General features: G+C 36.5%; 1 long non-coding RNA gene across 1 annotated transcript in view; it reads right to left on the bottom strand.

Annotated features, from left to right (window-relative positions):
* Positions 1-329: 329 nt before the first annotated feature.
* Positions 330-13,837, bottom strand: part of LOC123616086 (uncharacterized) — a 30,493-nt gene continuing 16,985 nt past the window's right edge. The window contains exon 3 of the long non-coding RNA XR_012509149.1: positions 330-1,407. This is a non-coding gene — a long non-coding RNA (uncharacterized LOC123616086). The remainder of the gene's footprint in view (positions 1,408-13,837) is intronic.

Below are 13,837 nucleotides of genomic sequence, written 5' to 3'. Positions count from 1 at the left end.
TACCCAGAAGCATACCATACACAACCACAAGTATGCCTAAATGGAAAAGACCAACAACAACAAATGTTGGAAAGGGTTTGAAACAACCAGAATTCTCCTACTTTGTGCTGATGGGAGTATGAGTATGTAAATGGCACAGCCACTTTGGAAAATTGTTTGGCAATTGATTTGAAAGTTAGATACACATCTTCCATTTGACCCTGCAATTCCAATCTGAGAGAGTTGAAAGCATATGTCCACAAAAATCCTTGAACAAGAATGTTCAGTCAGATTTATTCATAATAATTAACATCAGCCTAAAAGTCCATCGACAGAAGAATGGATAAACAAACTGTTGTAGATTCAAAAAATGAATACTATTCACAATAAAAAGGAACAAACCACTGATACATCCAGCATCATGGATGAATATCAAAATATTGTGCTGAGTGGAAGAAGCCAGAAACAAAGAACACTCTGTAGATTCCATGTGTATACAGTCCTGCAATAGGCAAAACTAACTTATTAGGATACCAATCCAATCAGTACATACCTCTGGCTTCAAGTTCGGTAGAAACAAACAGGAAAGAGCACAAAGAAACTTTTTTTGGTTAATGGAAATGTTCCATGCCTTGAGTGAATGTATATATATTTGTCAAAGCAAACTGAACCATTCACTTAATATTTGAGCATTCTACTCTGTTTATAATACCTTGACTTTTTGAAAATTCAAAAGTATTCAGAGGACGTTTCAGTCACACAACTTTTAATGAGACTTTATTTGACAAATCTAATACTATTCATTAGTCATTTTGAGACATTTGATTTGACTCAGATTTTTAAAGTAATGTTTTACTAAGAAGCTTTGGGACACAATTGCACTTAAACAAACTGAAAATTAGTGAAAACATCAACATTACTCTGAAAATATTCCAAGACAGTAAAATTCAACACATTTTAGACTACTCTGGATGTCTGTTCAGATTTTTTAAATGAGGAAACCATATTGAAATCAAAGCATTAAATCACCTAGGTGCTGACATCTGGTGGAGCATTTCCATCCTTTATTTCATCAGTTGTACTGCTATTTAACTATTTACTAGCATCACTTAGGATAAAGTTTGAGCTTTGGAGGAAGACAGACATACCATCTACTAGCTGTTGAGTAAGATACCTAATTACTCAGTTTTTTTCCTCACTTGCTAAACAACATAAAAAGCATCTAAAATAGTGCCTGGCACATGATAGAAACTTAATAAATGTCAGTTTTATTCTTGTACACAAAGCATCTTCATAGATGTGTTCCCCTCCTCCTCCTCCTCCTCCTCCTCCTCCTCCTCTTCGTCCCCTTTCTTCTGGCTCTTCCTTTTCCCCTTCATCATTCTCTTCTCATTTCCTTGCTTCTTCCTCTTTCTTCTTTTCCCAAACCTTTTGTAATATATGCCCATGACAAGTTGGGAGAAAATGAGAGAAAGCCTTATGTATGAGATTTTTTAAAACTGTCTTTTCTAGTTGTTTTCAGATCTGTTACCTAATGTATTTTATTTTAGCATTAAAAATAACAACAAATGTGAAAATCAAGAAAAATCTACTTCATTGCATAAGTCAATTCTAAATAATTTTTAAGCTTATAAATTTAAGTCTAAAAGATTTTTGGTCAGATAGAGTTTGAGTCTTCTGTAAATACGTGGGAATTCTGGATATTAACTTGATTGGGGAAAGAACAGGTAAAGAATCTCTGGGCATCTGTAGGCACTGCTACCGGCAAAACTTGGTTGCCCCAGCCCATCAAATCTAACCTAATAAATGCATGTTCTCATTTCTCCAGAGCAAATGGGAAAATCAAGTCCTTGTGCATATGCCCATGACAACTTTCTTCTTTACTCAGTGTTCTTTCAAGCTGTTTGATCTGAAGAAAATTATATCAGTTCTATATGTTTTCATACATACCGCAATTTGGGGTTCTGTTTTTTGTTTTGTTTTTTTTTTTCTGATGTGCCTCATGATGAGAGCCAGATTTGGCATTTTGGGGAGGAATTTGGTAGAAGAGATGCTATCTTTTTATCACATGGTTTTGAATTTTCTTAGTATTGGAATTGTTAACTTTGATCACTTAGTTAAGGGGATCCTGCCAGTTGTTTTTGTTTCTGTGTTGTTCGCTGTATGGTGGCTCTTTTATCATTAATTAGTTCTTGTGAGGAAATACCTTGAGATGTAACTATTCTTTGCTTCATCAAACTCACCCATAGTTTTAGCATCCATTGGTATTTCTTAGCTGAATTAATAATTATTAGGATTGCTGTTTAATTGTGATTTTTCTATTATTTTTAATTGGGATTTCTATTATATCTTCTGCACTTATTACTTGACATTATATGAAAGAAAACCTTTCCTTTCTTACTTACTTACTTATATATTTATTGTTAGTATGGAGTCATGGATTCTTAATTTTGTTCCATTGATTATAACACATTATTATCAATCTTGTTTGAAAGCTGTCCTAAATTTTGTCAACAGGAACCTCTGGAAGCTGACTCCTACGTCCTTCTGACATAACACCATCATTCTTTGAGACTTCCTTACTTCCTGGAACAAAATAATCTTCCAGGCTCACCTTGTGCTTTTCCTTCTCCAATCCCAGAAACAGCCATTTATTTTCTCAAGGAGTTCCAGTTTCTTTAATGAATAGTCTTTGTAGAAACCAGCATGGGAGTGATAGATATGCTTATTATTATTGGTGTGTTGTTACACTCAGATAGAGCTGGGGAACATGGATTGTTTATGTACATACATTTATAACCATATTCACTTATACCTTTAGAACCATCAGTTTGAACGCCATTTGAACCCCAAACCACAGGTTTTATATAATGTTCTCATTTTCTGTATTTGCAACTCCCATCTCTGACATGGCTCTCATTATCCTTAATTTATTTCTGCTTCAGTTCCCCCTGTATATAACAGATGTCCCAATGTTACCACTGCCCTTTGTCCCAATGTCTCTCCTCCCTCCCTTAGATTCTGACACCTCACGCAGAGTCCCTGCAAGCACTGCTTCCCTCCTCTGCCGATGCTTTTCTCATCCTGCTGTGACTCCTAACAGCCTTCACCAGGCCAAGGCTGCCAGCACCCGCAAGGCACCCTCCTCTCACTACTCATACTCTGCCACCCCACTCTGGTAGGAGGATGCCCTTATTCAAAAGCCAAATCTAAGGGATTCCAAAGCACTTATATTAGTCCAAGTCCTCCAAGAAGCAGATGCCAAGATTGGATTAATATATAAGGATTTTATTCAAGGAAATTTCTGGATGAGAGAAAATAGGAAGGTAGCCAGACAAGCATGGGAGAACCTTGAAAGTACAAACAAGCCTGACACCAAGGGGAGAGAAAAAGATGAGAAGGCTTGAGTGAAAGTGCCTAAGGAGAGTTTGGCAAATCCATCAAGGGTCCTCCACCCAAAGCAGACTATGAAGCAGTCCTGTGACTCACAGAAATCTTTTTACTTCAGTGTCCATCCCTGCTATGCTCCGTCAGTGGGTGCAAAGAACCTGTGGGAAGTGTGGGATGAGCACAAAGGAAGGGATGGATTTCAGAGCCCAGAAGCTCTGCAATCACACTGCAGTTTGAGAAGCATGACCTGCATTTTCGTGGAGAACACTTAGATCATTTTTCCCTTTATTTAAAACACAAATCAGAGCAACAACAAAAACAAACTCTTATCTATACCAATGAAAAGACATTGTTTACCAAATCATTGGGCCTTTATTTTTCCTTCACTAATTCAGAAATAAAGGCAGCACTGATACAGGAAAAAAGATGGAGTGCAAGAGGATGGCCATGTCCCAGGTCTCAGATGAGTCCCTGGTATGCACCCCACCCAGTGAGGGTCCTTGGCTTTGCATAGGAAAGAATTAAAGACTCAGCCATAATTGAGTAAAATTAGATTTACTCAGAGAGACACACACTCCACAGACAGACTCCAAATAAGCCATCTCAGAAGGCCAAAGAGCCCATGAGATGTGGGGATGGGGGAGGTGGTTAAAGCAAGAGTAGATATATTTTCCAGAGTGTGCACTGTCTCAAAAGGTAAGAGAATGGCCTAGGAAATGCACACCCCATAGGCAGAATGTGGGCCATCTTACTCAGAAGGAAGAGTGGCAGCCTCAGAGCATAGGGTTGACTAGGAAAAAGAAGACTAGTGTGGGGGTTGTTAATTTTTATGGTCTCGGTAAATTCATATGCTAACAAGTGGGAGGATTATTTCAACTACTTTGGGGAAGGGGCTAGGATTCCCCAGAATTGGGCCATCACCCTCTCTTTGACCTTTTATGGTCAGCCTTGGAACTGTCATGGCACTTATGGGAGTACCATTTAGCAGCTATTGTATTTTAATGAGCATATATTGAAGCTTAAAGTCTAATGGGAGATGAATTTCCACCATCTTGGTGCTAGTTGCTGTGTCATTCTTTTAATAGTTGTGCCCTGCCCCCTTCCCTCCTGTCTCACACCTCATAAGTTAAACCTTTTTTAATATAAAGAAGATTTTTGCGAGTATGTCTTTTAGGGACTTTCTGAAGAAGAGTTGTTACTGCATGAGTAGTTTTTAGTTATCATATCACTGGCACTGGACTGGTATTATGAGACAATGCTGAACATAGTAAATGAACACTTTTTTGGGGAAGTATAATTCTTAAATGTGGACCATAGCATTTTAGAACTTGGATTTTTTATTTAGTATGTTTGTGGTTTTTTTTTTTTAATGTTGTGTCAAACTTTCTCAAATAAACAAAGAGTAGGCAGACTGTTTACATTTTGGAAAATGTAAGATAAAAAAGAGGGTATCATGTCAATAAAGAACAATTTTATATTATACCGTTTTATTGAGCAGTTATAGGCATAAATCTGGGCCTTAGAGCTAGAACTTAGCATTTCCTTCTCTCCTGAAAATTACCTCTGCATTTAATCCTCACATTTTAACATCAGTTTGCATGGAGGCCATATGTTTAAACTTCATAAGCTCAGCTTAAATTTGGCATAGTTCTGAAAAGCCCTGTGGTCCCTAAACACACAAAAATATTATATAGGAAAGATAGCAAGAAATCGTAGATATAGATATAAAACTATATGCCTACGGCAAACAGATAAAGATATGAAAATGTTAAACACTTGTAATGATTTTCCGATGAAAGCTTTGAAATCTAATTTTCCCAGATATCCCTAAAATTTAAGATATGCCTAAAAAAGTGAGAGAAATTCACAGGAAAGAATTTGAGAAGAAAACCCAAGACCCAAGCACATTAATATGATAAAGAAGCAAAACTATTTTAAAAAATAATTATGATTTATAATCAGTCAACATTTTACATATATTTGTGGAATGCCTAGTACATGGTAGATATTATCCTTATGTGTTCAAAATGTTGTTCAAATGGGCATTTCTAATCACATATATTTGTTAAGCACTTAAAATGGGGTTACTTCAAACCAAAGATATTCTCTGAGTGCAAAATACATACCAGATCTCTGAGACTTAGGATGGAAAAAATGGAAGCAAAATATTTCATTAATAAGTTTATACTTTTTCTATGTCAAAGTGATTATATTTTGGATATACTGAATTAAATAAAATGTTTTAATAATATTAATTTAACTTCATACTTTTTAATGTGGATACTAGATAACTTTAAATTACATATGTAAATCCCATTATATTTTTATTAGAAAAAATGTGATACCTACTGCTGTAGTAGATATTCATGATGTTTCCTAAATAAATCATTCTTTCCATCCATTTTGGTGTCTGGTAGGATGGTACTACCTCAAGTTAAGAGTGGCCAAGAGACTTCCTTTAACTGAAGAATTATGAGGAGAAGAAAGTGTCACTTCCCAGAAGAGGTTTTAAGAGTCGGTGTGTATTTCACTTCCCAGCTGTAGCAACCACAGAAACAGATGCTGTAAAAAGTCTTCCTTCTTCCTGGCTGCCCTGTTGTAGGCATGTACTTTGAGTCAGATAAAAACTTTTAATGTTTTAAGCCATGGAAGTTCAGAGTTGCAGCGTAACTTGGAGTCCCATATTTCCCAGTCTTCACTATACATCAGAATCACCTGGAGGTTTTGTTAAAACACAGACCACATGTCCAGTGAGTTCCCAGATGATGCTGATGCTACCAGTCTGGTGTCCACATTTTGAAAACCACTGGCCTAGCCAATCCTGAATGGTAGGTGCTATGAATAGGAAAAAAGGAAAGGAAAGGAAAGGAAAGGAAGGGAAAGGAAGGGGAGGGGAGGGGAGGGGAGGGAAGGAAGAAAGAAAAGAGTGCTTTGAAACGTGGGGTTGAGTCATAGTTTAAAGAACTCCTACATAATTGTTGATAATGATTCCAACATTATTGCTTACCCAAATATAACTGATGAGATGAGTATCCGTACATCTATGTCATGAGAAATAATTAAGATCATGGATTAAACAGGTTTTACTTTATTACAATTTACTTTTGCTTACTCTCTTCTATCTCAGGTACTGTCTAAATCAATACAATGACATTTTCTACTTATCGCTTTCCTTTGCCTACCCATTAGAAAACACAGAGGTTAAATTGTATTCTAATAAAACATGTCACACAATTTATAACTTGGCTTATAAAAAGAATTCTGATTAGATGGTCTCTGACGAACTCTAGAATTTATTTATTTATTAAATAATAAAACCAATTAACTTGTGCCAGAGTAATTTTTAATAAAAATTAACCTGAAATCCATAGGAGTTATTCTTAATGTCCACAAGGGATAATGGCATACTTTCTAGCTGTCTTCAAGATGGAAAATGGGAACAAAGATCTTTGAGAATACCCACTGTTTATAACTGACTAATGTGAAAATATATAATCATTCAATATGCAGGTGTCTCACAGTCCTTCATTTAGGGGCAGAATAAGGAGCCATTTTCTCCACCAATTTCCAATGGAAAATAATCCACCATGTACAAATAAAAAGTGACTTTTGAAAAAATGATTGCACACCCTGTGCTCAAATCTTATTTCTAATAGTCTTCCAATTTCTTCATGAGGAAATGGCTGATTGTAGGACTAGGGCAAAGTAAGTCTGCAGCATCTTGAAGTGCCAGAAATAAGAACATGGAGATTTCCAGTCAAGATGGTGGAGTAGTAGGACCACAAGCTCACCTCTCCTCATGACTACAATAGAACCACAACTGACTGCTAAACAACCATTGGGGAAAAAAAAAAAAAAAGATCTTCTTCAACTGGAAACATAAAGAGGGAACTACAGCGGGATGGTAATGAGACAGGAGGGAAGAGGGCAGGGCACAGCCATTCAAGGAATGTCACAGCAATTAACATCAAAATGGTGGAAGATTTAATCCCAGTGGGCCTTGAGGCTCAAGATAGTGGGAGATTTGACTTCTAGTAGACCTTGAGCTTCATTATATGCTCATTGTAATATATTAGCATGATAAATGACACTCCCACAGGTGCCATGACAATTCCAAAACTAACTATAAAAGGTCAAAGAGTGGGCAATGACCAAATTCCTGAGAATCCCAGCCCCTTCCCCATGGTAGTTAAAATGGTCCTCCCACTTGTTAGCATATGAAGCTATGGAGCCCATTAAAAACTGGCAGCATTGCACCTCCTGGCCAAGCTTTTTGCTCCCTCATCTTTGGAGATGGCCCACACCCTGTCTGTGAAGTGTGTATCTACTTTTACTCTAACCTGAGCACCCATCCCCCACACCTCGTGCCCTTTCTCTTGCCTTCTGAAACAGCCTACACTCTATGCACTATGTGGCTCTCTAAATAAATCTACCTTTACTCAACTGTAGCTCACTCTTGAATTCTTTCCTGAGCAAAGCCAAGGACCCACACTTGGCAGGGCATGTTCCAGGGTCGCAACATGTGGAGGCTAAGCGATATGCTACTAAACAACCAGTGGCTCATTGAAGAAAGCAAAGAGGAAATTAAAAAAATACTTTAAAACAAATGAAAACACAATGATCCAAAACCTATGGGATGCAGCAAAAGCAGTTCCAAGAGGGAAGTTTATAGATACAAGCTTATCTCAGGAAACAAGAAAAATCTCAAATAAATAACCTAACCTACAGCTAAAGCAACTAGAGAAAGAAAAACAAACAAAACCCAAAGTTAGTAGAAGAAAAGAAATCATACAGGTTAGAGCAGAAGTAAATGAAATAGAGACTAAAAAAAAAAAGAAAAGAAAAGAAAAGATAAAATGTCAATGAAACTAAAAGCTGTTCTTTGAAAAGACAAAAAAAAACTGATAAACCTTTAGTCATACTCATCAAGAAAGAAAGGAAGAGGGCCCAAATTAATAAAAATCATAAGTGAACAAGGAGAAGTTACAACTGACACCACAGAAATAAAGGGATCATAAGAGGCTACTATTAGCACTATACACCAACAAAAAGGACAACCTAGAAGAAATGGACAATTTCTTAGAAAGGTACAATTTGTTAGACTGAACCAGGAAGAAATAGAAAATCTGAACAGACCAATTACCAGGACTGAAATTGAATCAGTAATTAAAAAACTCCCAACAAACAAAAGTCCAGGACCAGATGGCTTCACAGGTGAATTCTACCATTTAGAGAAGAGTTAACACCTGTCCTTCTGAAACTATTCCAAAAAATTGCAGAGGAAGGAACACTTCTGAACTCATTCTATGAGGCCACCATCACCCTGATACCTAAACCAAAGATATCACACACAAAAAAGAAAACTACAGGCCAATATCACTTTTGAATATAGTGAAACTGAAACTCCTCAACAAAATACTAGCAGATTGACTCCAACAATGCATTAAAGGATCGTACAAGTGGGATTTATCACAGGGATGCAAGGATTTTTCAGTATCCACAAATCAATCAGTGTGATACACCACATTAACAAACTGAAGAATAAAAACCATATGATCATCTCAATAGACGCAGAAAAAACTTCTGATAAAATTCAACATCCATTAATGATAAAAACTCTCCAGAAAGTGGGCATAGATGGAACATACCTCAACATAATAAAGGCCATATGTGACAAACCCACAGCTAACATCATACTCAATGGTGAAAAGGCATTTTCTCTAAGATCAGGAACAAGAAAAGGATGCCCACTCTCACCACTTTTATTCAACAGTTTTAGAAGTCTTAGACACAGCAACCAGAAAAGAAAAAGAAATAAAAGGAATCTGAATTGGAAAAGAAGAAGTGAAATGTCACTGTTTGCAGATGACATGATACATGACATAGAGAAAACCCTAAAGAAGCGACCAGACAACTACTAGAACTCATCAATGAATTTGGTAAAGGTGCAGGATACAAAATTAATATACAGAAATCAGTTGAATTTCTATACACTAAAAACAAAATAGCAGAAAAAGAAATTAAGGAAAAATCTCATTTACCATTGCACAGGAAAGAATAAAATACCTAGGAATAAACCTACCCAAGGAGGCAAGGGACCTGTACTCCAAAAATTATAAGACACTGATGAAAGAAACTGAAGATGACATAAACACATAGGAAGATATACCATGCTCTTGGATTGGAAGAATCAATATTGTTAAAATGGCCATATCACCCAAGGCAATATACAGATTCAGTGCACTCCCTATCAAATTACCAATGACATTTTTCACAGAGCTGGAACAAAAAAAAGTAAAAATGTGTACAGAAACACAAAAAAACCCAAATAGCCAAAACAGTCCTGAATAAGGAGAACGGAGCTGGGGGAATCATGCTTCTTGACTTCAGACTATACTACAAAGCTACGGTAATCAAAACAATACAGTACTGCCACAAAAACAGACACATAGATCAATGGAACAGGATAAAAAGTCCAGAGATAAACCCACACACTTATGGCCAATTAATCTACAACAAAGGGGGCAAGACTATACAATGGAGAAGAAACAGTCTCTTCAATAAATTGAGCTGAGAAAACTGGACAGCTTCCTGTAAAAGACTAAAATTAGAACATTCTCTAACACCATATACAAAAATAAACTGAAAATGGATTAAAGACCTAAATGTTAAGACCAGATAGTATAAAACTCTTAGAGGAAAACATAGGCAGAACACTCTTTGACATAAATCACAGCAATATTTTTTGAACCAGCTCCTAGAATAAAACTAAAGATAAACAAATGGGACCTAATTAAACTTTAAAGGTTTGCACAGCTAAGGATACCATCAACAAAATGAAAAGACACCCTGCAGAATGAGTGAAAATATTTGCAAATGATGCAACCAACAAGGGACTAATTTCCAAAATATATAAACAGCTCATACAGCTTAATATCAAAACAAAAGCAACCCAATCAAAAAATGGGCAAAGACCTAAATAGACATCTCTGCAAAGAAGACCTCCAAATAGCCAACAAATACATGAAAAGATGCTCAACATCACTAATTGTTAGAGAAATCCAAATCAAAACTACAGTGAGATATCACCTTACAGCAGTCAGAACGGCCATCATTAAAAAGTCGATAAACAGTAAATGCTGGACAGGATGTAGAGAAAAAGGAACCTCCCTACACTGTTGGTGGGAATGTAAATTGGTGCAGCCACTATGAAAGACAGTATGGAGGTTCCTTAAAAAACTAAAAATAAACTTACCATATAATCCAGCAATCCTACTCCTGGGCATATATCGAGAGAAAAATATAACTCAAAAGGCACATGCACCCCAGTGTTTACAGCAGCACTATTTACAATAGCCAAGACATAGAAACAACCAAATGAATTATACCATAGTAGGTGTTTAAAAAAAAAAAAAAAGAACGTGCACAAAAGACAAAACAATGGTGGCAATATGGCCAAAGGACATAGGACACAATTGAAAGAGCTCTAAATGGTCAAAGTTGGGACAATTGGAGCACCAAAAAAAACCATAATATTTCATCATCACTCAAAGTATAAAATAAATTTTCATGAGTCCATAGTGAGATAAATGATTGAGTACATAAATAAATGGGGGATACAAGACAAATTTCTACAGAAAAATTCGTAATTATGTAGGTATTCCCCCCTCAAGGAGTAAAGCTTAACATCTCACCCTTTAATTACTGGCTATGCCTAGTGATTTGTTTCCAGATAGTGCAGTATGGGAAGCAGAGCAGGGGGAACAAGTCACTTCACAGTGGAGAAGCCTGGCAAATACTACCTCTTCTGGGTGGTCAAGATCAACATCATGGAGGATAGGTCGTTCTGATAGAATGTACCCTAATACACAATGTTGAGAATGGTACTTCACGTCTGTTGTCTTCCTCCCAAAACATAACCCACCTAACCTGAGAAAAACACCAGACAAACCCAAATGTTCTACAGAATGCCTGACCAGTATCCCTCAAAACTGTCAAAGTAAGTCATAAAAAAGCCAGGAAAGTCTGAGAAACTTCCACAGCCCCAGGGAAGCTAACAAGACACAAAGACTAAATGTCATCTGCTCTTCTGGATGAGATCTGGGGACAGAAAAAGAACATTAGAGGAAAATTAATAAAATCCAAATAAAGCCATGGAGTTCAGTTTATAATAATATATCCATATTGGTTCATCTGCAATAATAATACACTAACAGTAGGGAAAACTGGGTACCGTGTATGTGAGAACTGGAGGATGAGAGGTTTCTAGGGAAGCATGGGTGCCCAGTGCTGGGTGGGATGGGATGGGATGGGATGTAGAAACTTTTCATTAACTTAAAAACCATTCTAAAATAAATATTTTATTTAGATGGAAAGAAAGATTATAGCCACTTTTAAAATATTCCTATCTTTTAATTGTGAGATAGCTGAGCCTAGATTTGGTCTTTCACTCCCTGAATTAGCTTCTAGGAATTTTTCCTGACCTGCTACCTTAGAGGGCCACTGTGTCAACCAAGGAAGGCTTCCCTCGGGAAGACAGGGTATGAGCCTTCACTCTGGTGATATTTTTTGGTGTTCACAATGACACTGGTAGTTGTTTCAGATAGCCTTGAAAACTCTGAAATCCTGAGCTATCAGAAGTTAGACTAAAATTAGTAAAACTACAATAGATAAAATTATGTCTATTACTCTCACGCCTTCAGTTGAGCCCATCCTTTCAGCTTTGAGTGGTCTTGGATTGAAAATGAATGTATTTACAAAACAGAAATAGACAGACATAGAAAACGAACTTATGGTTACCAAAGGAGAGGTGGGGACAGAGGGATAAGTTAGGAGTTTGGGATTTACAGATACACTACTGTATATAAAATAGATAAACAAGAATATGCTATATAGCATAGGAAACTATATTCAATATCTTGTAGTAACCTATAATGGAAAATAATCTGAAAATAAATATATGTGTGTATGTAAATGTATATACACATATATATATATATAACTGAATCACTTTGCTGTACACCTGAAACTAACTATACTTCAATTTTGAAAATGATTCCTAAAAGAAAAAAGAAAAAAAGGACAAAAATTTGAACAAGAAATTTACTGATTTCCACCTACAGGAATGAGCTTCAGTCCATGCCTCTCGGAACAAGTTAGATGATGGAAATGACTCCATTTATTATTATGACTCCAGTTATTATTAACTGATTTGCATAAACATATAAGCAGTGTGGAGGCCAGAAGTGGAAATTATTTAATATTGTGAAGTTAAGATTTTATTCATACTTTTTAATCCCTAGTTGTTCTCATGTAACCAAATTCAAATTTCAACCTAGTAACTTTAAAATGATGTTCTCACCACCTTTCCTTTATTTTTCCCTCTGCCTTCTTTCTCTTTCTCTCTCTCCCTCTCTTGAATGTTGGTCCTTTTCCCCCAAATTTCTCCATGTCCCAGCAGGAAACTGGAGATGGGAGGTTTCTAGGGAAGTGTGGGTGCCCAGTGATGGGTGGGATGGGATGGGATGTAGAAACACAACCCTACAGCCCTGTGACAGCATTACCCCCACTGTATGTTCACACAGCTGCAGAGTCATTGAAATGACCTATAGGCTCTATTGCTGCACTTTTTCAATTAGAACTCTGCATTAATGGGCCGAGGATGAGCAAGGAAATGGGGAGATTACTGTGCAAATTGCTTCAATCCATCCTGTTCTCCTTCCCTTTGCCTTCACTGATAAGTCTCAGAATTTTTCTCTTCACTTATCCTCTTTCTATAAAATCTATATTCCTTACTTTGCATTTTATTCTACATTTATTTTCCTTTCAACTATCGTGTGCATGTGCACACACACACAAACACACACACACACACACCAGGAGTGCACCAATGTTCCCCTCCCTGAACGGTTTCTTTGCTATGCTAAACTATTCTCTGTGTGTAATTTCTTGAAAAATGCTGGTTTATATAGAGGTCTAAATCTCATAAGATGAGTAGATATATGCCCTATCTAAGCTGAGCATTCAGTGTTTGACTAGAATTTCACAGGAATTATACATTGCTTCTTACTTCTAGTTAAGAACTGTTAAATTAAAAACACTTAGTCAAATAGGGCTCTCTACATATATGCCAACAAAGTCTATTTAGTAAAATGCATGGGGTTCAAATTATATCATTGTAAAGTTCAGAATGGAAAATCAGAGATCTTTTATAAAGTAAATAACTAGAAAGAAAATCACACCTACTGACCATTATCTAAAATCCACCTTCTCTGAGAAGGTTGAAGTGAATCGTCCAAACAGTAGTTCAGACCCAAACTATTCTTCCTGGTTGTAAATAAACAAAATACAACCCCCAAAGATACTACTCATACCTAAAATATGGACCAAAGGTGTGTGCAGTGATTTTTGCATTTGACTTTACAGATATCTGCCTTTTAACCCTAAATAACTATTTTTTGGTTATCAA

This window comes from Camelus bactrianus, chromosome 1 (genome assembly GCF_048773025.1).
Source record: "Camelus bactrianus isolate YW-2024 breed Bactrian camel chromosome 1, ASM4877302v1, whole genome shotgun sequence".
In the NCBI taxonomy this organism is placed as follows: domain Eukaryota; kingdom Metazoa; phylum Chordata; class Mammalia; order Artiodactyla; family Camelidae; genus Camelus; species Camelus bactrianus.
Note: the sequence above shows the minus strand (reverse complement) of the source record. Positions and strands in the feature narration are given on the sequence as shown.